This window comes from Rattus rattus, chromosome 1 (genome assembly GCF_011064425.1).
Source record: "Rattus rattus isolate New Zealand chromosome 1, Rrattus_CSIRO_v1, whole genome shotgun sequence".
NCBI lineage: Eukaryota > Metazoa > Chordata > Mammalia > Rodentia > Muridae > Rattus > Rattus rattus.
In genome coordinates, this window is record NC_046154.1 from 264620297 (window position 1) to 264634421 (window position 14125).

The window sequence follows — 14125 nt, forward strand, 5'->3', positions numbered from 1 at the left end:
CTATATATAGGAAATGCAAAATTGAAAGATAAATTCAATTCTGCATGTGCAAAAAGGAGAATGGCGGCCATCACAAGTGTGTGAAAACACATCCGTTTCATCACGTAGTCCCTTCAGGTTTTGGCTTTAAAATGTGATGTGAGCAAAGTGTAGCTAAAACAGTTGGCATTGCAGGGGTCATGGCATCTGCAGTGCAGTTCAGGATGCTTCCTATTTTTAGCTCTATTATAATAAATATCCTCGGAAAAAAATAGTCTAAAGAAGAAACTAGGAATAAAACTGCCACCCATCTAATCTATCCCCTCTTAAGAAGTTTGAAGTGTTTATATTATGAAACAGAAAGCAGACAAGGTGTGGCATGTAGAAATAATTCATTTTTCAGGTTTTAGAAACCTCCGTGCTGAGTTCTGGTGACTGGGCCAGTTTACGTTCTGACCAGCGGAGTATGAAGCTCCCTGTTCCGACATCCTCATCAGCCTGTGCGGGGTTGGACTTCTCTGTGCTAGTACCCCTTCCGAAGTGGGTGGATTGGAATCTTACTGTTGTCATAATTTGCATTTTCCTCATCGCAAGGAAGGCTAAGCATTTTTTTTAATGCTTCTTGTCATTTAAGTCATCTTTTGAGAACTATTTCATTACACCATTTTCTGGTAATGTCATCTGGTTTTCTAGGCTTGTTAAAAAAAACTTTCTTACAAATTCCGAATATTAATTTGTCGTGGTCTACCTCTTCACTCTATTAACTGCTTCTTTTGCTGTTTGGCTTTTAAACTTCATGCAATTGTTTTATGGTACCGTTTTATGAGCTGTTTTTGTCTTCAGAAAGTTCTCATCTTCACCCATATCGTGAAGCTTCTCCTCTAACAGTTTCAGATCTGACCCAAGGGACTTTGATTCATTTTGTTGGTTCATTCCCAGGATGAGGGATGTGGGTCTACTCTTCATTATGTGTAAATCCAGTTTCCCCAGCAACAGTTGTTGAAGAGGCTGTCTTTTCTCCTTTGGGTATTTTTGACACCTTTGCTAGAAATTAAGTGGTTATATGTATGTGGAAAGACCTCTAGTCTTTCTTGTGACTCATGGTATCTCTTCCTTTGCTATGCCCTGTTTAGAGTTACTGTAGCCCTGCACTGAACCACTGGAAGGACAGCAAACATCTTCAACTGTTGAACCTTTCCTCCAGCACCTGGAGATCAGGTTTAAAAGCATAGATATTTCACAGTATTAATTCTGCTGACCCAAAAGCACAGCACATAGTTCCATCTTCCATCTTCTAGTGTCTTCTTCGGTCTCGTTAGTTCTTTAAAAAAAATATATATATATATCTTCCTTATTTAGATTTACTACCAGATATGTGTTTTAGAATTTTTCCACAACAAATTTGTTATTGGTATACAGGGAAAAAAAACTCTACTGTTCATTGCTGTTGTTTTGTTTTGTTTAAGTGCTAATTTGGTATCTGGACATTTTGCTCTAAGTGTTCATGGGAGCTGAGATTTTCCTGTTGGAACCTTTTGGATCTGTCTCATAAGTATGAGATCAAGTTGTGTACAAATAAGAATGATTTGACTTCCTCCTCCTCCCCTCCCCCCTCCCCTCCCCCTCCCCCTCCCCCTCCCCCCCCCCCTCCTCCTCCTCCTCCTCCTCCTCCTCCTCCTCCTCCTCCTCCTCCTCCTCCTCCTCCTCCTCTTCTTCTTCTTCTTCTTCTTCTTCTTCTTCTTCTTCTTCTTCTTCTTCTTCTTCTTCTATTTTTACTTTCTTGTAATCTTGGAAGTTTTTAGAAGGTGAAATTGAAAGACAGCTAATAATTCGTTTTGAGCTTAAGGTACCACAGATGAATTAATAAAACGTGGAAGCAATGTTTAGAATAGTAAAAGCTAAGGAAATCCATGTTGGTTTTTTTCCTTCAATACAGCTTGCATGTAAGTTGGTTCCTGATGTCATTCTAAGTCGATCTCTACTTGTAATGTTGAAATTTTGAAATATTTTTGCTTCTTGTAATCTTGGAAATTTTTGCAAGGTGAAATCTGTCACACAAAGCGAGGAAGGAAATAAGCACAGAAAATATCAAGCAATGTCCATTCCTACCACCTCAGAACCCTTCCTGTTGGCCACTTTACTCCTGAGCCTGGTGCCTTAAAGGGCTGACACAATGGAAAAATGAATCGGACAAACAGAGAGGGGCTGGTTATGTATGCATTTGCGATACAGGAGAAATTTAAAGCTGAAAAATTTCTACTATGCATAGTGCACATTTGGAGGGCCGGTTACTCTCACTCATTTGCGAACTTACATAAGTCACCACCGGTTTTGCTACTTCTTGGATGGTTCATCATCTCTCACAAACCAATGTGAAGAAGCCACTTAATATATAAGGTTTACTTGACATTGTTTAATAAGTGTGCTTATGGGTACCGCACCGAGGTGTGTAAAGTCGTATGGGCAGCAGCACAGCTCTGCAGTGCTGTCACAGTGGCTGGAGGTCCTGCTTTGCGCTCACACTCTGCATGGCAAGCTCTCAGAACAGATTTCTGCTTCCAAGCTTCAGCTTGACCTTTCGGACCCTTACTTGCTCTCTGTCTCTTGCTTTTGAAAAGGAACACCAACCTGACAAAATAATGATTTAAACAGATAGAAAAAGTGTGGTCCAGCGGTAGTTTTGTCAAGTTAAAAACGATGAAGCCGGGGTCTACAGACATAGCCCAGTCAGCAAAGTGCTTGTCATATAACTTGAAGACCTAAAGGTCTTCATCCATCACTCATATAAAAAGGCAGAGGCGTGTGTCTGTATACCTACTCCCACGGTGAGGTGGGTAATAATGAACCAGAGTCAGCTGGATCCCCAGAGAGTGTCAGCCAGGAATTCTAGCTGAATTGAGCCCTAGGTTTAGTGAGAGAATCTGAACTAGTATCAGGTTTGTTTCCTTCACCTACATATGTGTACACATCACATGCACACATGTACACATCCTAGCCTGTATGCTTACACATGTATAACATATGACCATGTAAACATATACACTTATATGTATACAAATGAACATGAATACCCGAACAGTAACACATACACACCTAAACATGTATACATACACCCACACAAACACACACACAAGCACACACACATACAAATACACACACACACACACACACACACACACACACACACACACACACACACACACACACACACACGCACAGAGTCCAGGCACGGTAGCACTGTGTCTCTGTAAGTACTTACAGTTCCAGCACTGAGGAGGCTGAAACAGGCGATTTCCACAAGTTTGTGGGTTCGAGGCCAAGCTGGGCTACAGAAGTGAGAGCCTGTTTCAGATATCAGAAATCAAAGCCCCTCGCAATGCCTGTATTCATTGGAGTTTATTTAAGATAAGACAATTATAAAGCTGTTATAAACTAGCTGGCTGGGAAGCATCCCACACCCTAGGATGTCACACAGGAAGTAGATTCGAAAGTACTTTGTGGTACCTTTGCCTTCCCAACACTTACCCTACTCTTCAGATGTCTGGAGAGCTCCCTTTTTTTTTATTTTTTGCAAAGTTATAATATATTTGTTAAGGTTAAAAGGGTAGATTTCTTTTTCCTTCTAATTTAAAGAACTCAAAGGCAGAAATGGCTGTGGATAGCCATCTTCCCCTGAGCTAGCTGTCTCATTTCTCTACGGCATCTGCTTCAGCAGTTTACCTACTTTCTGTAGCTGTGATGCAAGTATGGGGTGAACACTACCTCGGTTTGTGGCCGGAGTTTCCTGCTATTTGGTATGAGGAATTTAGTTACTTACATTTCCCCTTTCTAATTGAATAACAGCAGTGATAATACACGACGCCAGATATGATACAAACTTACTGATTCTTTTTAAACCTCCCACCATGAAAGTTGAAGAAATTAGCGCGGTTGCCTTGTCTTCCCCTGTACTCGGTTACGGCATTTGTTACAGCGCTAAGGACACTGGTTACATTTTAATGTAGCCACAATAGTTGTCCGTGACTCAAGTTACGAGTATTGCTACTGGACTTTAGTTTTTATAACTGGGGCAGGGACAAGACTGACTAGGGCTGGAGTCCCCCTTGTGAAATTCAGTGTTGGGTAACTGGGGGCAAGAAAAGAGGAGCTCTCCCGGGTCAGGGAATCCCTGACCTTTGGCGGACTTTTGGCGGTGATTCCTTTAGTGTTTGAATAAAATGGTGGTTGTCTAACATTCTTCTACCTTTCCCACCTTTGGGTAGCACTGTCATGTGTGGAATTCTTGGCACCATTTTGCTTCGGTTTGGAGTTGTATTTTGGGGTCCCTGTGGTGGAGGGACCCAACCCTGCCATAAAAGAAAATAGAAGTGTTCAGTCCTCAAAGGAAGCTGATACTTGATTCCTTTCAGTGAGATTTATTAGAATAAAGGGCCCCATGATGGGAAGAGAATTAGACAGGAACGATTCAGTTTATAGGGGAGTAGATTCACAGAGGCTTTCAGATGAAGGAGAGATTTCTCATTAAAACGTGACACTTCATTAAGAATGAGAGAGAGAGAGAGAGAGAGAGAGAGAGAGAGAGAGAGAGAGAGAGGAAAGAGAAACTATCCATGAGAAAGATGGGGGAGAGAGATGGCAATTTGGGATGCCAGACCACCACTTCAGAGAGCAGCCTTCATCTCTGGACCAAAAACCCCCAGGAGAAGAAAATTTCTGATGTTTAGCAATGTTTGTGGAAAGCTTCACACCACATACTTAGCTCAGCGTAGGTTATATGACAGGGAGCATGGGGGTAGAGCGGGACACATGCTATAAAATGAGAGCGGTCAATCCCAGCTAACCCTGCTCCTTAACTCTGTCTCAAAGAGAGATGTGGAAGGGTGTGGCCACACTCAGGCTGTGGGATCTGACCCCAAGGTGCAGTCCTGTGTTCTAACAGCTCCCAACTCCTACCTCCTCGCCCTTCCAGTCTTTTGGTTCTTAGTCCTTCCCCTCTGTCCTCTTTGTTCCCTCAATATTTTCACTTCCTCTTTCTGATTATGTGCAGATGAACTTTTATGGTATGCATGTATCTGAGGCTGGCTTCATTTGCCCTATAGGATCCACTCCAGTTGCATCTATTTTCCTGGAAGCGGTTTAATATGTTCTTGGTAGCTGAATAAAACCTCTCCAGCACTGTACGGCGGCCATTTGTCTACTCTTACCTTGGGCCAGGATGGTTTGTCATTAGTAATGTATAGGTTCCCTCTGTCCGTATTCTCAGCCGCATTTGTTGTTGTTCTTTCATTTCGTTTTTATTTATTTTTTTGTTTTTAAGTTACTTATGTTTTGACTTAGGAAGAGAGAAGCTCACTGTGGGCTTTCCTCCTATTTCTCTGATATCTAGTGAGGGTGAACACATTTCTGATTGTTTACTGGCTTGCTTTCAATCCCATCTTTTGAGAATTCAATGCTCTTTGTATTAACCTCCTTATTGAATGGGCTCTGAAACTTCTTATTTAGTGGGGTTTTTTTTTGCATTCTTTGCATATTCTAGACATTAATCTTCTGTCATGTATAAGGCTAACGAAGACTTTCCTCCCAGTCTGAAAGTCACTGGTTCTCAACCTGTGGTCATAACCCCTTTGTAGAGTCACCTATCAGATATCCCGCATATCAGATACTTACATCATGAATCATAACAGTAGTAAAATTGCAGTCACGAAGTGGCAATGAATTAATTTTATGATTGGGGGTCACCACATCATGAAGAACTGCTTAAAGGGTCAAAACTTGAGGAAGGTTGAGAACCAGTGCTGTGGGCTTTCTTTCCATTCAATAAATGGCTTTATTTGTTTTACAGTAACTTTTACTTCCTGAACTCTCACTTTCCAGTTGTTGATATTACTTTCTGAATGACCAGATTCCTATTCAGAAAGCCCTTTTTCATGGTGATCTCCTAAACTATTTTACTGTTTCTAACAGTGTCAGAGCTTGAGTACTATAGAAAAGTCTTTGATCATTTGGAGTTGACTTTTGTCATGTGACTATCCAATTTTGACAGTCTAATTCTTAAAAAAAAACCGTGTCTTTATTTCTGTTTATATTTTTGGATGCTTTGTTAATAGATCAGGTGATTGTAGCTATGGGTTTCTGTGTGTTTCTTACATATGATGATAAGCTGGGCTTATGTTGGATGCAGAAGATGCTTTTGGGCTTCCTGTGTGAGCTTTAGGGATTGCTGTTCTATGCCTATGAAGAATGCATTGGAATTCTGGTTATCATTTCATTGAATCAGTAAATTGCTTTGGGGAAGACATTCATTTTCACAATATTGATTCTTCCAGATTCTGAAGCAGAAAATGCTTTCCACTGCCTAGTACCTGTTTCAATTTATCTCTTCAGTGTTTTGAAGTTTTCATTGAAAATGCCCTTCATTTCCTTTGCAAGGTTTGCCACAAAATATTTTTAATATAATACTTTTATTAATTCTTTGAGGAAGAAGTTTTTCTGAATGGAGCACGAGAGAGCAACAGTGAATAAATGAACCTCCCGAAACGGAAAAAGTTCTATATGGCAAAGGACACCATCATCTATCAATGCAACAAAGCAACAGGCCACAGAGTAGGGAAGGATCTTTACCAAGTCCATAGCCAATACAGAGTGGGTATCTAAAATATATAAAAAATGGAAAATATCAATATCAAGGAACTCAACAACAATTTAAAGTGGGGTATGAACCTCAGAAGAGAATTCTCAAATGATGAACTGCAAATGGCTGAGAACTGCTTAAATGAGTGTTCAGTGTTTGGTAGTCATCAAGAAAATGCAAATTAAAACTACTCTGAGAGTTCATCTTACCCGATTCAGAATGACAGCATGTGTTGGCAAAGCTGAAGGGAAACGGAGAAAACTTATTCCTTGCTGGTGGGAGTGTAAATTTGTAGAGCTGCTATGGAAATCATTGTGGACGTCTTCAAACAGCAGAGAATTGATTTACCTATGCTTGGGCCTGTAACCAAAGGACTCTGTGTTTACCTACAGAGATTCTTGTTCATCCATGTTCATTGCTGCTATAGTCATAATATCCAGGAGTTGGAAACAGCCTAGATGCCCATGAACAGATGCATGGATAATGAAAATGTGGTGCATGTACGTGGTGAAATATTATTCACCGGTAAAAAAGAGTGAAATCATGAAATTCACAGGCAAGTTGATGAGACCTGAAAATATCCGGAGTGAGGCAATCTAGAATACAAATGACAAATGTTGCATGGTTCCTCAGATATGTGGATATTACCACTTAAACTTAAGACATATGTGTTTTAATCTAAATAATCACAAAGGTTAGGTGACTAGCAAAAGCGGGGTGGGAGGAAGGGATCTTTCAATGAAGCAGAAATAAAACACAGTATTATAAGGAGATGAAGTGAAAGGTAGAATAGGAGGATGAACTGGAAATGGTAATGGGAGGGCAGGATAACAGAGGTGTGGAGAGACATAATTACCACTAAGTGCCTTTTGAAAAGCCACATGGAAACCAACTACTGCAGAAGCTTCCTAAAGTATATACACATATGAGAGGAATTTTTTCCTCTTTTATTATTGGATATTTTTAAATTTGTATTTCAAATGTTATCCCCTTTCCTGGTTTCCCATCCATAAACTCTCTATCCTATCCCCCCTTTCCCTTCCTTTATGAGGGTGTTCCCCCACCCATCCACCCACCTTTTCCCACCTCCCCACCCTGACATTTCCCTACACTGGGGGTCCAGCATTGGCGGGACCAATGGCTTCTCCTCCCATTGGTCCCAACAAGGTCTTCCTCTGCTGTATACGCAGCTGGAGCCATGGGTCTGTCCATGTGTACTCTTCGGATGGTGGTTTAGACCCTGGGAGGTTGGTTGGTATTGTTCTTATGGGGTTGCAAACTCCTTCAGCTCCTTCAATCCTTTCTCTAATTCCTCCAATGGAGAACCCATTCTCAGTTCAACGGTTGGTTGCAAGCATTTGCCTCCATATTTTTTATGCTTTGGCAGAGCCTCTCAGGAGACAGCTATATTAAGGGAACTTCTTGCACTTCTTGGCATCAGCAATATTGTCTGGGTTTGGTGACTGTACGTATATGGGCTGGATACCCAGGTGGGGCAGGCTCTGGATGGCCATTCCTTCAGTCCCTGCTTGAAGTTTTGTCTCCGTATTTCTTCCTATGAATATTTTCCCCCTTCTAAGAAGGACTGAAGCAGCCACACTTTGGTCGTCCTTCTTCTTGATCTTCATGTAGTCTGTGGATTGTATCTTGGGTATTCTTAGCATTTAGGCTAATATCCACTTATCAGTGATGCATACCCTGTGTGTTCTTGTGTGATTGAGTTACCTCACTCAGAATGATATTTTCTAGTTCCATCCATGTGTCTATGAATTTCATTAAGTCACTGTTTTTAATAGCTGAGTAGTGCTCCATTGTGTAAATGTACCACTTTTCTGTATCCATTCCTCTGTTGAGAGACATCTGGGTCCTTTTCGGCTTCTGGCTATTACAAATAAGGCTGCTATGGATCCTTCCTGTTTCCGCCTGTGCCTGGAGCTGACCTTGTAACAGAGCTCTCTGTACCTATATCCCATGAGGAAAGAGCTAGATTCTCAGAAGTGCAGACAATCCTGAGACCACACGTGAAACCACCACTTCTGCTCACATTTCTGGCCCAGAGGAACCCACCTGGAGCCCCCTGAACACAGGAACCAAGGAACACACTGAGACAGGATCCTTCAGGTTTCCCCCTGCTCCTGGATCTGACCCTGTGACATAGCTCTCTATCTGTACTCAGATCTGGGAGAAAGTCAGTCTCCAGGAGTGCTGACACACAGGCTTACAGGAAGATTAAGCCACTGTCAGAGACAGCAACACCAGCTAACACCAGAGATAAGCAGATGGTGAGAGGCAAGAGCAAGAACCTAAGCAACAGAAACCAAGGCCACTTGGCATCATCAGAACCCAGTTCCCCCATCACAGTAAGCCCTGGATATCCCAACACATAGGAAAAGCAAGATTTTGATTTAAGATCACAACTGGTGATGATGTTAGAGGTCTTTAAGGACATAACTCCCTTGAAGAAATACAGGTCAACACAGGTAAATAGGTAGAATTCCTTAAAGAAGAAACACAAAAATGCCTTAAAGAATTACAGGAAAACACAACCAAACATGTGAAGGAATTAAACAAAACCATTCAGGATCTAAAAATGGAAATAGAAACAATAGAGAAATCACAAAGGGGGCAACACTGGAGATAGAAAATCTAGGAAAGAGATCAGGAGTCATAGACGCAAGCATTACCAACAGAATAGAAGAGAGAAGAGACAATCTCAGGTGCAGAAGATACCATAGAAAACATTGACACAATAGTCAAAGACAATACAAAATGCAAAAAATCTCCTAACCCAAAACATCCAGGAAATCCAGGACATAATGAGAAGATCAAACCCAAGGGGACAATAGGTATAGAAGAGAGCAAAGATCCCCAACCTAGAGGGTGAGTAAATATCTTCAACAAAATTATAGAAGAAAACTTCCCTAACCTAAAAAAAGAGATGCCCATAAACACACAAGAAACCTACAGAACTCCAAATAGATTGGACCAGAAATGAAATTCCTCCCAGCACATAATAGTCAAAACACCAAATGCACAAAACAAAGAAGAAATATTAAAAGCATCAAGAGAGGAATTTAAATGGACTCACCATATAATGGGGGAGACAATGCCCAAACTATGCCACCTTGTGACAACCTTTGCCACCAGGTAAATCCTCCAGTACTAGAGATGGGTTACATCTTGGAGAGTGAACAACCAATGGGATCCCAGAGACTCCTCCAAATGTCACAGGTTATTGCTTACTTTCCAAAACACGATGGTAAGGCTTTATTGCTGAAGACAACACTTACCGATGTCATCGAAAGTGGAGAAACTGAGCTAGTGCTCTACTAAAAGCTTCACCCCTACTGTCTAGCATTCAGAGTGCTGGGCGATACTTTGTCCACTACTGAAGTAGGAAGTAGGTATTAATAAACACTATCAAACAGCTGCAAACCATGTAACCTAGAACAGTGTCCTACATGCAAGATATACTGGAAAGGTAGTGACACGAATGTTACGGAGCAAGCAAACAATGTGACTGGATTTAGAGACTCTTCCATGGGATAAAACCATACCTGATACTGCCAAAGCAGTCAACAATCTGAGATTAAAAAGTGGAGTACAACCATTTTAAGCTTAACCCCAACTAGCTTACAAATAAATGAGACTCAGACTATGATTATTTCATTTGGCTTTGATAATTACTGTGGGGAGGTACCCCTAATCTACTCTTCTAACTGCTGGCCTGGATACCTTCCAAATGGTGTACCCCAAGTACTTGGTGTTTCTCCTGGCCTTGTGCTCAACATTCATCTCCCCTCATGGTGGCTTCCTCTTCTCCCTAGTTCTTCCCCTTTCTCCTTCTGGTCTCTCTCCTTACTTCCCTCTCTTCTCCACTCCTAACCAGGTAACTCTAATCTCTCAAGTAATTGACTGTGGCCAATTTTATTTAACCAATTGATTTAAAACAAGGAACAAGGTTTTTACAACAAAAGCTTATACACATAAGAATTGATATGTAGGTCTAGACCTTTGGGTACAGAAATTAGCATTATAATATGTAGGATGATGTCATTACACAGTTGATGGCAGGTACAAGATAGAACAAGGTCTGTTATTGGATGAGAAGGAAGGATGGGTGGGAGAGAAGTTTTAGGAAAAAGGAGGAGACTCAGAGAGAGAGAGAGAGAGAGAGAGAGAGAGGCAGCTGAGAGAACATGGAGCCGGATGTTAAGATTCCTCTCTGCACATTTACAGCTTGTTATGAATATTCTTAAGGGGTGGATGTGTACAGGGATTTGTATGTCTAGGTGGGCAATTATATCTTATCAATTGGATCAGAGGTTATTGTGTTGTGTGTTCTTTCCTGTGGCAATTTAAGTTTAAGAGAGTGTGTGGTGGCTAGACATGCTATCCTACTATGAAATTGGGATGTGTATGTTTGGCTTGGTAGCAACCTGTCTTGGGAACTAGATTGGTAGAGAGATTGCTGCCAGGCTCAGAGAGCAGCTATCGGCAGTGTGATGTGAGATGGAGCAGAGCGGGTGAGAGGCATTGCTGACTGAGATGAAGATTATCTACCAGATATCTTGGAGCACTACAGTGCTGGACCTAGTGCTGGGTAATAGACAGCCCTTTTTATTATCATTTTACAGCAACAACAATACATAGCAACAGACCAAACCTCAACAAGACAGGTCACTCATGGGCTATAGAGAAAAACCTATCATTATTCTGCTAAAGGAACATAGCAATAAATTCACTCCTAATGACATTGCTGTACACATAGGTCAGAGCATTGCACGAACCTCATTATAGAAGCTTCTCCTTGCAGTAGAGGGGAATTAACACAGCCACTCACCGCTGGACAATGTGTAGAGCGTGAGAAATTTCAGAATACTCAGCCCTAAATGGTGTAGTGTCTCTATCAAACCTCTCGCTCAAGGATCTGTAGAGGAGAGGATGCAGAAAGATTGTAAGAGCCTGAGATGGTAGATGACTCCAAGACAGCATCTTTCGGATACAACATATAAACTCACAGAGACTGTGACAGCATATACAAGACCTGCGCAGGCTCAAATCAGAAAAAAACTAAAATCCAGCCCTGAGAAGGAGATGCAATACAGAGATATCATCAAAATATATTCTAGGAAAATAATAGATAAAAAGAAAAAACACTGGTCTGCACTTCTGTTTGCTGTTCATACCAGGTTTGTAAATATCCCCATGTTGACCTGTGCTCAAGTTTTAATGGCATCCTTCAATTGCTAGAGCGTATCTTTCACTTCAATGATGTGAGTGGTGAGAGATTGCAGGATTCCGAGTCCAGTTAGGAAATATAAGAACCTGGAGCTGTACTTTTCTTCCCTGGTTGTCTGCTGTTGGCCGATAGCCCACTGAGTATCAAAAAGGCATTCAAGCATCTGATGGTAGGCTAACATAAAAAGTGAGGTCTTCTGCCAAAAGTCCGCAGCAGCTTGGCAGCTACTCGGGGAGGCTGCCAGCTTGCGGAGCAGTGGAGTTCGAAGCTCTGTTGTCTTCAGACGATAGCTTCTTGTCAAATCTCAAGTCCAAGCTGTTTGTCAAGGCTGCTCCCCAAAGCCCTGGAGCAGATGTTATGAGGATAGGAAGTGCTTCTTCTTAAGGGTCACCGAGACTGGGAATAATAGGTTATCCTCTACTAGAGTACCATCTGTCTGCAAACCGAAAGGGAAAGGCAAAAGCAAAGTTTGCACTAAGTGTGGTGTACAGACTTGTGGTCCTCTCTGCTGGATACAGTGGCAGGACAATCCAGGTGGTCAAGAAATTCGTACTCAACCTGGGCTACATGAGCTCTGTTGCAAAAATTCAAAATAAATAAACATAACAATGGGTTCATTTTTTATAAGCTACACTGCTCATAAAATTAAAAAACAATTTCCACTTGAAAAAAAGAATGTAATTGTGTGCCATCCACTCAAATAGTTTTAAGTCTAGGGAAGCTAAAGTGGCAAGATAGTAGAGGGAATACCTGGTGCATTGTATGGATGCATCCCCTGTCAATTAACAAAACCTATAGCCTATAGGAAAGGGTGGAAGAAAAGGTGGGAGGGACATCCAGGAGGCAGAAGGAGTTCTGGGATAGAGCCAGGCACTGAAAGAGTCACAGGGGAAGATGTGAGGACAGCTATATGGTATCTGATTAGAGGTAACCAGCCATGTGTCAGAATGCAGATTAATGTAAATGAGTTATTTTAAATTATTAGCTAGTCAGGGAACAAGTCTAGCTCTATGCTCTAGCTGTTTGTAAATATATGTTGAGTGTGAGTCATTATTCCAGTAGCTTGAAGCCAGGAGTAAAACAGCTCACCATACATCAGAGATCATGAATTTGATGCCAGCTTGGACAGCACAGTAAGTTCAAATTTAGCCTGAACTCCTGATGAGACCCTATCTCAGAACCAAAGTAAAACAAAACCTTCCCCTCCCCCCTCAAAAAAATAAGAGAGAGAAAATACAAGTTTTATTACAGATACTTAATAAAAATTAATCTCTTCAGAGCATAATACTATATCTCCTTTATTGGTTTTGCTAATTTTTCTATTTACAATATTATTAAAATATAAGCAATATTCAATAAAATTTGCAAAGGTCTCTGAAAGCAGGAAAGCTGGCTTGGCTCTTCCTTGGCTACAACCCTCCTGAGAGAGAGTCTTGCATCTCACCTGGGCAGCACAGTAGAGCTGACCCTGGTGAGCCTACCCTGAGGGCATAAGCACAAGAAAGATAGCCCTGCCCTCCACCTGGGCAGTGTGGGAGAGCTGGCCCTGGTGACATGGGCTTTGGAGAGACAGCCCTGAGGTTGTAAGAGCTGTCACACCCTTTGAGCTGTCCCCACCCTGTGCTTGCCAGAGCAGTGTTAGAGACCTGGTGGCATTAGAGCAGGAGAGCCAGTCTTGTTTCTTGTCAGCTGCTACAGGCAGAAAAGTTGGCCCTGCTCTTCCTCTGATCAAAGCCAAAAAGCTGGCCCTGTTGGGTGGACACGGAGAACAGGTAGGCTGACCAACTCTTCTACCACGCAAGCCCAGATCAAAGTCTTTGAGTTGGCTCGTCCCAACACCCCATCTACTAACTGCTAAACTGAATGAAGGCAGGGTCCTGCAGAACCAAAGTTGAAGTATCTCCGTGACACAGGGCAACAACAGGATATCTGAAAGGAGTCCTGGTGAGGATCCAGTGTTGTTAGTGTAGCGGAGGCCAGAGGCCTTGATCCTACCAATGATACATTGCAATCACACTTGCAAGTAAAGTTGCTTGGGGGGGGGGACGACACAGTGTGCGACACAGTGCAGCTTCTACAGCAGTATTTTTTATTTAATTTAAATGTATTTGCTTTTTGCTTTTTGTTTTCTTTTGAGGAGGAGATTGCAAGAACAATATGGTGGGACAGGAAGGTGAGTGAGACTTAGGGTGCATGGTGTGAAATTCATAAAGAGTCGACAAAGGTTTTAAAAACTACAAAAGATTACAAAGTTATTTTATTTTACTTAATAT